General features: G+C 39.6%; 2 long non-coding RNA genes across 3 annotated transcripts; one reads left to right on the top strand and one right to left on the bottom strand.

The window, feature by feature from the left end:
* Positions 1–3,699: 3,699 nt before the first annotated feature.
* Positions 3,700–5,020, bottom strand: LOC120396401. Its single transcript, XR_005593099.1, has 3 exons — positions 4,956–5,020; positions 4,445–4,614; positions 3,700–4,067 (listed from the first exon to the last, which is right to left on the bottom strand). It is a non-coding gene; the product is annotated as an uncharacterized LOC120396401 (long non-coding RNA).
* Positions 5,021–5,084: 64 nt separating this feature from the next.
* Positions 5,085–11,673, top strand: LOC120396407. Of its 2 annotated transcripts, none has more exons than XR_005593111.1 (4): positions 5,085–5,150; positions 5,383–5,559; positions 5,705–5,847; positions 11,520–11,673. It is a non-coding gene; the product is annotated as an uncharacterized LOC120396407 (long non-coding RNA). The 2 variants fall into 2 exon arrangements; XR_005593103.1 differs by lacking the exon at positions 5,085–5,150 and adding an exon at positions 5,179–5,240.
* Positions 11,674–12,145: the final 472 nt, after the last annotated feature.

The raw sequence follows: 12,145 nt of genomic DNA, 5'->3' as shown, positions 1-12,145 counted from the left end.
AGTTACTGCATAATTAATGTTAATGTGCTACATTTAAAAAGTATTAAATACAGGATAACTACCATAAAAACAATGCTAATATGGGACAGTGGGAAAAAAAATCACACACACACACAAATACTGGATCTTGCAGCATGTTGGTAATTTTTGCGTCTTTATTGAATTTTGTTGTTCACATTTTTAGTTTAGAATCACAGGCAATTTCTACTCACACCATTCACACATACAAAGATAATCTTCCCAATGAAAATCATATCTTGTCCCTTTAACTCAGCCTTATCCAAATGGTCTCTCCAACAAAACAGAACAAAGATATGAACTCTTCTGCTAAGCTTCTAATGAATATATCTTTCATTTAAGTTCTGAAATGCCAAAGTAACAAAAGGTTGGTGTCTGGGCACTTAAAAAAAATACCCTTGCCTTAAAACACAGCAGGAAGATGACATACTAATACTGAGCTGGTCAGAAATTTTCAGTAGAGCATTTTCAATCAGAGGATGCTGATTTGTCAAAAGCAAAACATTTTATGAAAACATGTAGATTTAACAAATGCTCATTTCAAAGGAAATTAAAAAAAATGCTTCAATCAGGTCAAACCATTCCATTTAGACCTTGCCAGAACTAAATGTTTCGTCCTCCATTTCAGAGTTATACTTCATTTCAATTTTTAATTTTACATTATCCACACCACAGCACACAACACAGCAACAAGAAAAATAAAGCTGAAAATTGGAATTAAACATTTAGAATTTATAGAAAATTAAGTGTTTCAATTCTCCTAAAATGAATTTTGTTTCTTGAGAAGTATTTTTTGTGTTTTTACCCATTTTGGAGAAGTTTCAAATTTGCAGATTTTCCCATAAAGTTAAAATCTGGTTCCTACCCAGTTCTAGTTTTGGCAAAGGCTGCAACTTTTTAACTTAAGAGAAGTTTAACAGTAAATCACAATTACAATTGAACAAAGCCACTATTCTCTATCTAAAATCCCCAACTGTTCATCCTACCCATGGCTAACAAAACAAGTTCTTCATTGCTGACAGTCTCCAGAAGCAAAAGGTGAGTTCAGCTCACACCATTCACTACCCAGTGCATATTTTGTCTATTTTCCTCTAGCCTGGGGATACATTTTAGAACATTAGCCTCCAATGCCAGCAGTTAATTAAATGCCAAAAATGGTGATAGAAGAGCTTTGAGAGATTTGGAGGTTAAGGAAAGATTTGGATCGAAAGAGTACATAGACATATGGAAACTAATTATCTAAAGCGTCCTCCCAAGATTGATCTGGCCAATCTCTTTCTCTTCCCCCAACTTTATAACAATCCCTCAGTTTACTACATCCAGTTTCCCTCAAGCTTTCATGCTCCCCTCCCCACCACCTTTCCCAGTCAAGTATGTCAATAATCTCCCAAGTCTGATATGCTAGTGCACATAGCATGGTCACAAACACAGAAGTACAGTCAGACAAATGGACATAAACCGAAAATTAAAGTCCTGATGAACAAAAAGCTCCTGTAAGAAATGTCTAAAGCAATTTAATTCATATGGTACACCACAACAGACCATTTATATGACAACATTTATCTTCTTACATCCATTCTGAAGAGCAAATCTATCAGACAATTTTATCAATATGTTTTAGATAAAGAGATTGTTTTGGAGATGGAAAGTTCCATACTGAGAAAAAGAGATAGATTGTGAGACTCTTCAGTAGATCATACTAACAGGAGAGGCATTAGGGTTATTGGAGAATCAGAGAGGATGACAGAGCATGTTAGCCATGCTGTGAACCTCTATATCTGTTCTGTCTTCCTAGCTCTTTTTTCAAAATTTTCAAACAAAAGTTCAGAATCAGTTTGTCCAAGAGAAAAAGAATAGCTCGGGTTGATGTTTACTTTGTCTTGACCCAATTTGTTTTTCCAACTGTATGTGTGTGCATGTATGTATGTATATATGCAGGTAGGTGGGCAGATTTTAAGAAAGTTTTAACGTCTCTCAGTGTAATGGAGCTTATATTCTATATTCTGGTTTTAATGCATATGCAATGTTTTTGTCCTACTGATGTAATTTTGCATTTAAAGAAGATATCCACAGATACTGTTTGTATTGCAGGAAAAAAACATAATTTCATGTTGACCAAAAGAACTGCAAGATTAACAAGAAAATCTAACAAATTGCATGGGATGAGCAACATGTTTCCTGCTTACATTTGTTTCTTTTGAAAACCAACCACTAACGTAAACAGCAACAACATAACATTTTCAACTCTGCATTTCAAAAGAGACTGGAAGAAATAGATCTAAGAATGATGTGCATTAATAAGTACTTTTTCTAAAGGTAGAGATGTTATTGCAGCTTGCTTCATGGGACTTTGAAATGAGAGGAGTTGGAAAAACCTGGGATCTCTGTATTGGTTTCAAGATGCTCTTCCACCTACTTAAATTCAGTGGAGGTAGCGGGGGTGGGCGGGAGTAGAACACTATAAAAATTAGCATATATTATGATCTCAGTGGGTAGATTTCCATATCACAAATATCAGTCACAACTGACTACCTTAAGAAGCACCACCATGCTTTTTCCAGTGTCACCCCGCCCTCACTGTACGGAAGGAGACACCCATAAGCATATACCAAACCAACTCATTGTCTTCTTTCAAATCCCTCCATAAAACTCTCTTACATGATGCCTACAACTTGACAATAGGCACAGCATACCAGTTGCTTGACTGTCAGGATGATTAGTATTGTCTCATTGTTTCTTTGTGCTGCAGCCTTGCCTATTTGGTGTGTATGTGGTCTTGTTTTAAGCTCTTTGGGCAGAGTCTGTCATTTTATTATGTATATGTACAGTGCCTAGCACAAGATGATACTGATCCATGACCGTGACTCCTAGGTGCTATCACAGTATGATACCAACAATGCAAGGACAACTTCAGGAGAACACCAAGGAATGCAGAGATATGGAGCTATCACTTTTTCACCTTTAGAGGTAATCCTTCCAACACGAGATTGAGGCACATTAGCAGCGCAACATGCCAAAGCCTCCACTTTTGCTAAACATGTGGGTCAATACTTCTTTTCTGGATAAAAAGAGAATTCCATTCTCTGGTGTTTTATAAATATTTCCTCCTCCAAGACCTAAATTCACATTAAAAATAATGATTAACCATTTCAGGATGATTCATAAGACATCGCTAGTTTCAACTCCAGATATTGGATATTTTCAAGGAAGTACGATTAGGCAAAAGAGGTCAAAGTATCTTCAGGACTAGATTCCCCATATGCAACACCACTCAGTACCCTTCTGGCTCTAACCCAGCCATACTTATTCCCTTTGACAAAGTGTAGATAACTGAACTTTGGATGACCAGAACACACCAGTAAGCATTCTTTTTGTTTTCATAGAATGGCAATAATTCATAGAATATTAGGGTTAGAAGGGACCTCAGAAGATCATCTAGTCCAATCCCCTGCTCAAAGGGGGACCAATCCCCAAATGGCCCCCTCAAGGATTGAACTCACAATCCTGGGGTTAACAGGTCAATGCTCAAACCACTGATCTAGCCCTCCCCTCACTTTGAGCCAATAGCAGAACTTTTGTACAGCCACCTCAGGTAACTCTGATTTGTATATAGCATGCAGAGAAGGATATCCTACAGCAGTAAGCGAGGCAAAAGTTGGTGGGTAAGTTATGTGTTGTAAATTATTTATTCAGCTCTATTAGATACATGAAAATGGCTGGGAGAAAAACACATGAATAGAGATGTTTCCAGTTCTACTTTTCATTTCATAAGCCAATTAACAAAGGTTATCATACACTACTACCACTAAAGTAGGTTTCCAGTACAGAAGAAATTGACAATGATTGCACAGTGGACCTGTCTGGCACTTGTTACAAGAGCTATTATGTGCTTGTTAGCTGCTTGAAGCACAATTCAGAAAGTGGTAGCAGAAAATTAAGATGACACAAAAGGAAGGTAACTGGCATGCACGTCTTCACACACCATAAAAATGTAGTTGCTAGTTGAATGCCTCATATCAGTATTTACATATTTTTCCAGATATGCACCACTGGGAAAGAAGATTTCAATTAGTCTTCTAAAATACTGGTTCATGTCAGCTAGCTCAAATCAAATAGATAAATTATCATTGCCAATCCCCATATAGTAATAAGAGATAGGAAACATCCATTAGGTTACACAGTACTGAATATCCCCTTGTAATACAGAATTGTCACCTACAGTACAGTTTCTAGTGCTTTGTCAAGGCTAGTTTTAAAATTCAGTACACAAAGTATCACACATCATTGCTGAAATAGCTGTAGCCTCTGAAAAAGATCTATTTTTAGGCTTCAGTGAGCTTTTGAAAAAACAAAAATATGTAATCATTCTGGGTTTATTTCGAGGAGACCATAATCTCCTTTAAAATCTGACACAATTTATTCTTACTTCGGATGGCAGAAGAGATTATCTGGCTGTACACCTCTCAGTATCCTCCAGTGGATACCACTACTTTTGCATCTCCCCTTCGCTACCTTTCTTCAAATACTGTGTTTTCTTTTCTCCGTATCGCTCAGAAATCTGCATATGATGGACCAAATTGAACACCTGGTTCCTCCCTGAGACAGCAGGAGGATGTGAGAAGTATTGAAGGATGAGGAAGAAAGAATTATTCAAGGTCATTGCGTTGGAAGTGGGCCAAAGCTGGCCATGCAAGGGTCAGAAAGGGAAGGGGAACTAGACTGAGAGGTTGAGATTGGGAACTGGGCAAATGCAGATACTAAGTCAGCACACCAAAAATCTGGAACGTGGACACCTTTACATGCCTGCATTTGGGATAACCAAAATTTAAATAGTTGGGGAAAAAAAGACGTTTTAGATTTTTTTCATGGCGTTTGTTTTCCAAGCACAATATGAATTCATCCAGGGAAACAAACAATCTCATTTCACCCACACATACTCCTGCCTTGAGATCCTCAAGCCTCTGTCTCAGTCACCAGGTAGAGTTCAGAGAATACAGAACAGAATGAGAGGATTATGATGATGCAGTGATGACATTATGGAATACCTTGGCTCCTTCACTGCAGCACTTGGAAGTTCAACAGTGGTTGGCAGTGGAATTAATGGCCACATTTCAGACTCTCTATTTATTTTGGTAGTTAAAATCCAGGAGGTTTAGAAGGGGCTTGTTTGCCAGAGCTTGAACTTCCAGCATGTAACTTCCCTGAATTCCCATGTCAAAACTGTAATAATCCGAGTTTCTATATAAGCAAACTCCAGTTTATGGCTGAGATCACAACAAATACAAATAAAGTTCTGGACTCACTTTAAATGAATATAGCTTTGAGATTGGCTGCATATAACTCACTTCCTCCCTTTTTCTGCAGAACACGCTATACGGTGTAGAATGTGCCACCATCCTAAGAACAGTATGTTCTCCCAATGCCACTGGAATTCCCATAAGCTAAGCAAACATTCGTGCCACCAATTGCCATTTTAAGAGGTCTCAGACAATATACCTTGGATTCCCGTTTGGAACTGAGCTCATGGTACTGCTTCTGAAGGTCAGGAAATAAACATATTATGGAATTAAATGGCCATGATTAAAAATTATGTGGAGAGAATTACAGGAATAGCTATTGTTAACAATAAGGGGAGAAGCGTGCACGTTTTTATGATCACCATAGTTTCTGGTTATCCCTTATCTAGACATGCAGAGGCAGATAGGACATGCCTCAACTCCCGACCAACCAACAGAAGGACCAGGGAAAAATTCAGTCCCTATGCTCAGGCGAGAACAGGGACTACTTCCCAACTGAGAACACACAGTACCCCAGAGGATGTGGGCAAAGGTAAGGAGTTTGCAGGGCCATGGCTCCACCTCCTGCACACACAGCAGCTGAACTGGCTGGGATTACCAGTGCTGGAAGGAGAGTAATGTTACACCAGTATTCCCTTACACACGGAGGAACTCCAGGAGGCATTCTGATTTCCTGAGGCAGATATACCTTGTGAGGCTATCTACACTCCAATTAAAAACCCTAACCACTAGTGAAAAGAGATTAAATACTTAACATAGCTACCTCAGGAAATACATTAAACAGATCAAGGATTGTGTGCTGCTACTCAGAAGAGTCCAGTATAAAAGGTTAAATCCTGGGCTTCTCACTATATTTGAAAAGTGGGTTAGCTGATATTGGAGGAGGGGCAGGGCAACTTTATCCTGTCCCATCCCCGCCCCCTCCCCACGATGACTGCAAAGCAGGGGTAGAGCTGCTCCACAGCCACAATTGCAGCCTCAGAGCTGCAGTAGCCCTTGCCATCTTGCACTATGTTGGACCGTGCCTTGGGGGGACTGCCTCGCCCAGACAGTCTGTTTCCCGCATACTACTCCCGCCTGTGGTTGTGCCCCATCCCCCAAAATTGACCGTGTAAATGGAACAGGGGCACTGTACTTCCTTCTCAGGCCAGCTGGAATCATGGCAGTTCACTATGGATTCAGGATTGGCCTGAGTGAACCCTACTGACAGCACACAACAAGCAAAGCGAACACACACAACAAGTGGTCCTAAACCACTGGGAATAAAAGTACAAAAAAAGAAAAAGAAAAAAAAAAGCATTATTCTTTCCAATACATTTGTTCAAAGTTAATGGAGTTTCATATACACAACACTAAAACATATGCAGTGTTTTATGCCAAAATTTGTTTTATAATGTAGGTCCATTTATTGGCTAAATTTATGTAGGATTGCCTCAGAGAAATCTGATGTAATCCAGCCAGGTGAATATGGAGTTTTTTATAACTAGGTGTTGTTGACCCACCTACATGGAGTGATTATGGTTCATGCCTTGAATTAACTGAAGAGAGTTTCAGCATTCTTGTGCTCACATCTGTCTTCCATTACATACCTATATCTGCGAAGGAAGCCTCAGCTAGAAGACTAGTTCTAACTGGTCAACTCAGGCTTTCAATTATGGCAGGTTTTAGATTTGAATCTAGAATTTTGGAATGCAGATTATTTTCTAAAATTATACCCATTCTTCAATCCTCCATCCTGCCTCCTTTTGGCTTTAAAGAAGAATCAGGGTTGAAAGTTATTAATTGAAGCAAGATATACTCCTATGTCGAATATTACAAAATGCAAACTCCCTTTAAAAAAAAAACCTAAAATGATATACACCCTAAATTTTACATCTGGGGAAGAGGTGCTTGCACACAAATGCAAAAGATTGTCCAAACCCCAATCTGTGTCCAAATTTCCCAGAAAGCCTCTACCACTGCTATAGGTCAGACCAAATCCCCAGATCTTAAAGCCTCCAAATGTTGTTTTTCAAGATCTGGATTTGAATTTTATAAGCAAGGCCCAAATCCAAGACATACAGCTGGGTCAAAGTCAGACTACTCAACACTTACAGTGCAAGTAGTATGCCACCAAAATCCTATTTATATAACAAATTCTGAATGAAGAAGAGTTATTGGGCTCAATTCTGCACTCCATTATGCAGTAGAACTCCCATAATGAAGTCACATTTGGACTTTGGTTTTCATGGTCATTACCTGAAGTCCCATCTCTGAATAGGGGACCTTTTAAGAATAGCATTAGCCTGTCAGAATTAACCCATGATTGTGTATTACTGTTACATTTTCTACTCAATTGTTTCTGAAATAGCTCATCCTTTTCTTTTTCATTAATAATGGGGGCTGGGACACATGACTTACAAGGAGAGGCTGAGGGAACTGGGGCTATTTAGTCTGCAGAAGAGAAGAGTGAGGGGGGATTTGATAGAGGCCTTCAACTATCTGAAGGGGGGTGTAGTGGGGTAGCTGCCCGACTCATGAGGAACAGGGGTTAAAAGCAGCCCTGGGGAGGGCTGTGGCTGGGAGAAAGCAGCTACTACAGGAGGCACCATAGGGGTGAGTCCCACACTGTCACAGCGAGTTTCAAAGAGGATGGTGTTAGGTAGTTTTAATGGTGGCAGATGACAGAACAAGCAGAAATGGCCTCAAGTTGCAGTGGGGGAGGTCTAGGTTGGATATCAGGAAACACTATTTCACTAGGAGGGTGGAGAGGCACCTGGAATGGGTTACCTAGGGAGGTGGTAGAATCTCCATCCTTAGAGGTTTTTAAGGCCCTGGCTGGGATGATTTAGTTGGTGTTGGTCCTGCTTTGAGCAGGGGATTAGACTAGATCAATGGTCTCCAGGTGGTGCGCAAGAGGATCCTTCAGGGTGTGACACTTCAGCAGTTCAGGTGGGAGTCCAAGCGATTTTTTTTTTTTTTTGCTTGGGGCGGCAAAAATGGTAGAGCTGGCCCTGCAGCGCGGCAGGGGGTGTGCGCTCAAAATTTTTTCACTGATAGGGGTACGCAATCAAAGAAGCTTGGAGACCACTAGACTAGATGACCTCCTGAGGTCTCTTCCAACCCTAATCTTCTGATGATTCTATGATTAGAATTCTATTATTCTAATAGGTTTGTTAAAAAAGCAAACCCTTTTCACAGAGGAAGGGCTGAGTCTCAGTGGACTTGTCTTCACTAGGAAACTAAGTTTATTCACAGTTAATGGAGAATGATGAGCATGACTTGCTCTTTTCTACACTAACCAGTCTCAGTCAGCATTCACATAACTTCTCACAATCCTTTTTAAGCACAATAAGATTTCTTAATGAATAAAAAGCCCAATGAGAGGTGATGGAAGTAAATATCTTAAAGATCATCTCTGCAACTGTTAACTTATTGCGCTCCTTTACCAATATAGGGTGAAAATACAGTAAGATTCACCTCCTTTTAAAATCTCTGATATCACACATATTTGTGAAAAAATGTGTAACAGACATAATTTATACCTGAGTAGTGCCTGTACTATGATTTTTTTTAAGCTTTGTATTTTGAATTATTAGACACAGGCAGGGCTGGCTTTTGGAAGCGCGGGGCCTGATTCGAATACCTGGTGGCAGTCCGGGTCTTTGGTGGCACTTCAGCGGTGGGTCCTTCACATGCTCCGGGTCTTTCGCGGCACTGAAGGACCCGCCGCTGAAATGCCGAAGACCTGGAGCGAGTGAAGGACCCGCCTCCGACGTGCTGCTGAAGACCCGGACTGCCACCGGATGAGTACAAAAATTTAAAAAGCACCTAAGTTAGGCACTCTTCTTTAGGGCGTGGGGCCCAATTTGGAGGAATCAGGGAAATCAGCCTAAAGCCGGCTCTGGACACAGGAGTATATCCTGCTTCAGTTAAGAACTTCAAACCTGACTCTTCTTTAAAGCCAAAGAAAAAAATGCTGTCAGACTGAAGAGGAATAATCAATATCTATTGGATTGACTCACCAAGGTGAGTAGTGTTCTCAGTTGCTCCAAGATACTATGTTGGAGAAAACTTCAAATAACATTTTGATTTAGGGAGGTAGAATACTCAAATGGATAGGGCACTGGACTAGGCATAAGGAAACTTGAGATCTAATCCCAGTTCTGCCAATAACCTCTCTTTCTGTGCATCACTGGTGTCCTCTCCTACCCTCTTGTCTATTTAGATTGCAAATCCTTTGGCTCAGTGGTTGTTTCTTGGGATGTGTTTGTACCATGCCTAACACAATGGGATTCTAATCTTGGTTGGCACTTCAAGATAACACAAATAATACCTGGTTAGGAATAAGTAATTGTGTTATTGGCTATTTATCTTAGGCATGGCTGGCTTAAAAGCATGTTAAGAAGAAAACTCTTATAGACAGGAAGACATTTCCCAAGAGAAGAGTCAGAGAAGGTCAGGGTCCATTTTGGGAAAGACGGGTTAGGTTGTCTGAGAGTTTAGATTCCCCTTCATGGTGGCAACATAATGTATATGAGGTATTGGTTCAGAAATGTTTTATTCTGCCAGCATAAAGTACTGGGCTGACACATTTGCTAACAAAATATCTATTCTCTTGAAGGTGGCAGAGAACACAAAGTAGTATTTGAAAACTTATTTACTTGTCCCTACAAATAGAGCTATGGTCTTTCAAAAAAAAAAAAACACATGAAGATTCTATTTGGGCACAATAGGATTAAATGGCTTGAACAGATATTATAACCTCCCCAAATTATCTTTTCCTCCACCACACCCTGAAAAACCTCAACAAAACAAAAACCACACACTTCTGCAAAATAAACTTATGGGGGAGAAAAAAAACCCCTATCCATACTTCTTCACTGCTCAGAATAGGAACCTCATATTTTGTTTCTGAATTTTAAAATTATTTTTGCTATGCATTTTCAAGCCCAAGTTAATATATGTAAGACAATTGTTGATCCTTTGCATGGACATTTAAATTAAATTAAAATTGGCTTTTTGCAATTGTTATGCTACAGAAGTGATTTTAGAAGAACTCTTTCATAAGCTTGCTGGACTTAAATCTATTTTTCTTAGGCACGCTTTTCAGGCCAGGCCTCTAGTGATGCTGGGCTCTCTTTGTATCATTATTTCTAGAGTTAAAAGATATTTTGTTTTGCAATTGTTTGTAATTTCAACAGGACAGCAGGCATCTCTTATTGCCTTTCACTTTGTTCCTCTCCTTGAAAAGCCCTCAACTTCCTGCTGAGAGTAACAAGCTGCTTTATGTCAGTGAAGATTTCTATTTTACATTTTCAAATTCTTTCTTCTCTTGTTCCCAGTAGGGCCCCCTCAATGGCCAAAGAATCAATCAGTTGCATAAAAGAGGATGACCTATTGTTTCCTTGCTACCACTTTGCCAAGCATAGGCACCTGTTCCCTTTAGAGTATGGGGTGAAGTATATTTACACCAGTATAATCCTGAAGTTGTTTCAGCGAGTCAGTAAGTAGGCCTGTTTTCTTCTTCTGCCCTGGACCTTTTATGCTACTACAATAGTGTAAAGGGGCCATAAACAGGATAGAAGCTAGGATAATCCCAGTGGAAGGGCTTCCCCATTGCTGATATAGCTGCCAGAATGGCTGTATGCCATCCCTAGCACAGGGGAAGGAGGGTGCATGGTATGAACCTGTTGTGCTCTGCTATTCTTAGTTGGCAGATGGCTCCTGGAAGCTCACTGTAGCCTCAGTGTAAATTATAGCCCTACCTGCGGTCTGTTCAGGATTGCTAAGTAGTCAAAAGGAATAAAAGCTTGTTTAAAGGATCACAAATTCAGAACCAGTAGATTTATACTGATTTACAACAGTGTAACAGCACAGGATTTACTTTGATGAACCATAGCTTGCCCCTCTAATCCCCCCCATGCTATTTTTATTATATAATTACATTGCCAATATGGCTGCAAAAGTATTCTGCTCATGAAGTTTCACTAAGCTACAGAAAGACTAGTGTAAAAAAGTGATTGTGTAGAGACTGAGGTTGGGATTTGTGGTGTTCTGTTTCCATGTGAATCTTCACAATTACAGTACAATCAAAAGTGCAGGATATCCAATCCAAAGCTTCACTTCACTGAGGTTCTACACAATTCATGCTAGTTAAATATTTGTTTGTTATTAATTCATTGGTAAAATGCCATCTGGCTTTCTTTATTTTTTCCTGGACAGTCTTTATTAATAACAGACACATGGAACCACAGTCACTGGATCATGGAGTGCATCACCACAGACAAGTCTTCGAGCATAAATTATATTGCTGCTTCTTATAAGAAATCTGCTAGGAACCATGAAGACTATGCACTGGTCTACCATTCTTTATTCTTCTAACAAACATGATGCTTCTTTATGCAATTATGGCCTTTGCCCATGACTGAGCCTCTCAAAATGGTACCACCCAATATGCAACATGCGTTGGAGACATAGGTGTTCATAAATCATCCAATTACATGTTGCAGCATTGTACATCTCAACACACGAGTGTTGATCCACATCAGTAGCTACACATCCCCCAGCCCTTAAAAAGCACATATCAGCACTACAGGTCATCATTGAGTGATGGGTTCAGAATACAGGATGGGATGTTATGGAGCTTCTTTTTATTAATCATGTTGCATGAACAAGCAGGAACTCTTTAAATGTAATGGACACATTTAAAATAATATCCATTGTACATCATTAAAGTTGGCAGACTTATGTCTGAGAATTTGTAAGTAATTTTGATTACTACTTTGCAAAGAGAAAAATCATATCACTAACTTGGGTGTCCCAGATATGCAAGCAACATCAAAAGCATG

The sequence above is a fragment of the Mauremys reevesii genome, linkage group 1, assembly GCF_016161935.1.
Source record: "Mauremys reevesii isolate NIE-2019 linkage group 1, ASM1616193v1, whole genome shotgun sequence".
Lineage (NCBI taxonomy): Eukaryota > Metazoa > Chordata > Testudines > Geoemydidae > Mauremys > Mauremys reevesii.
This window is presented reverse-complemented; position numbering and strand designations above follow the sequence as displayed.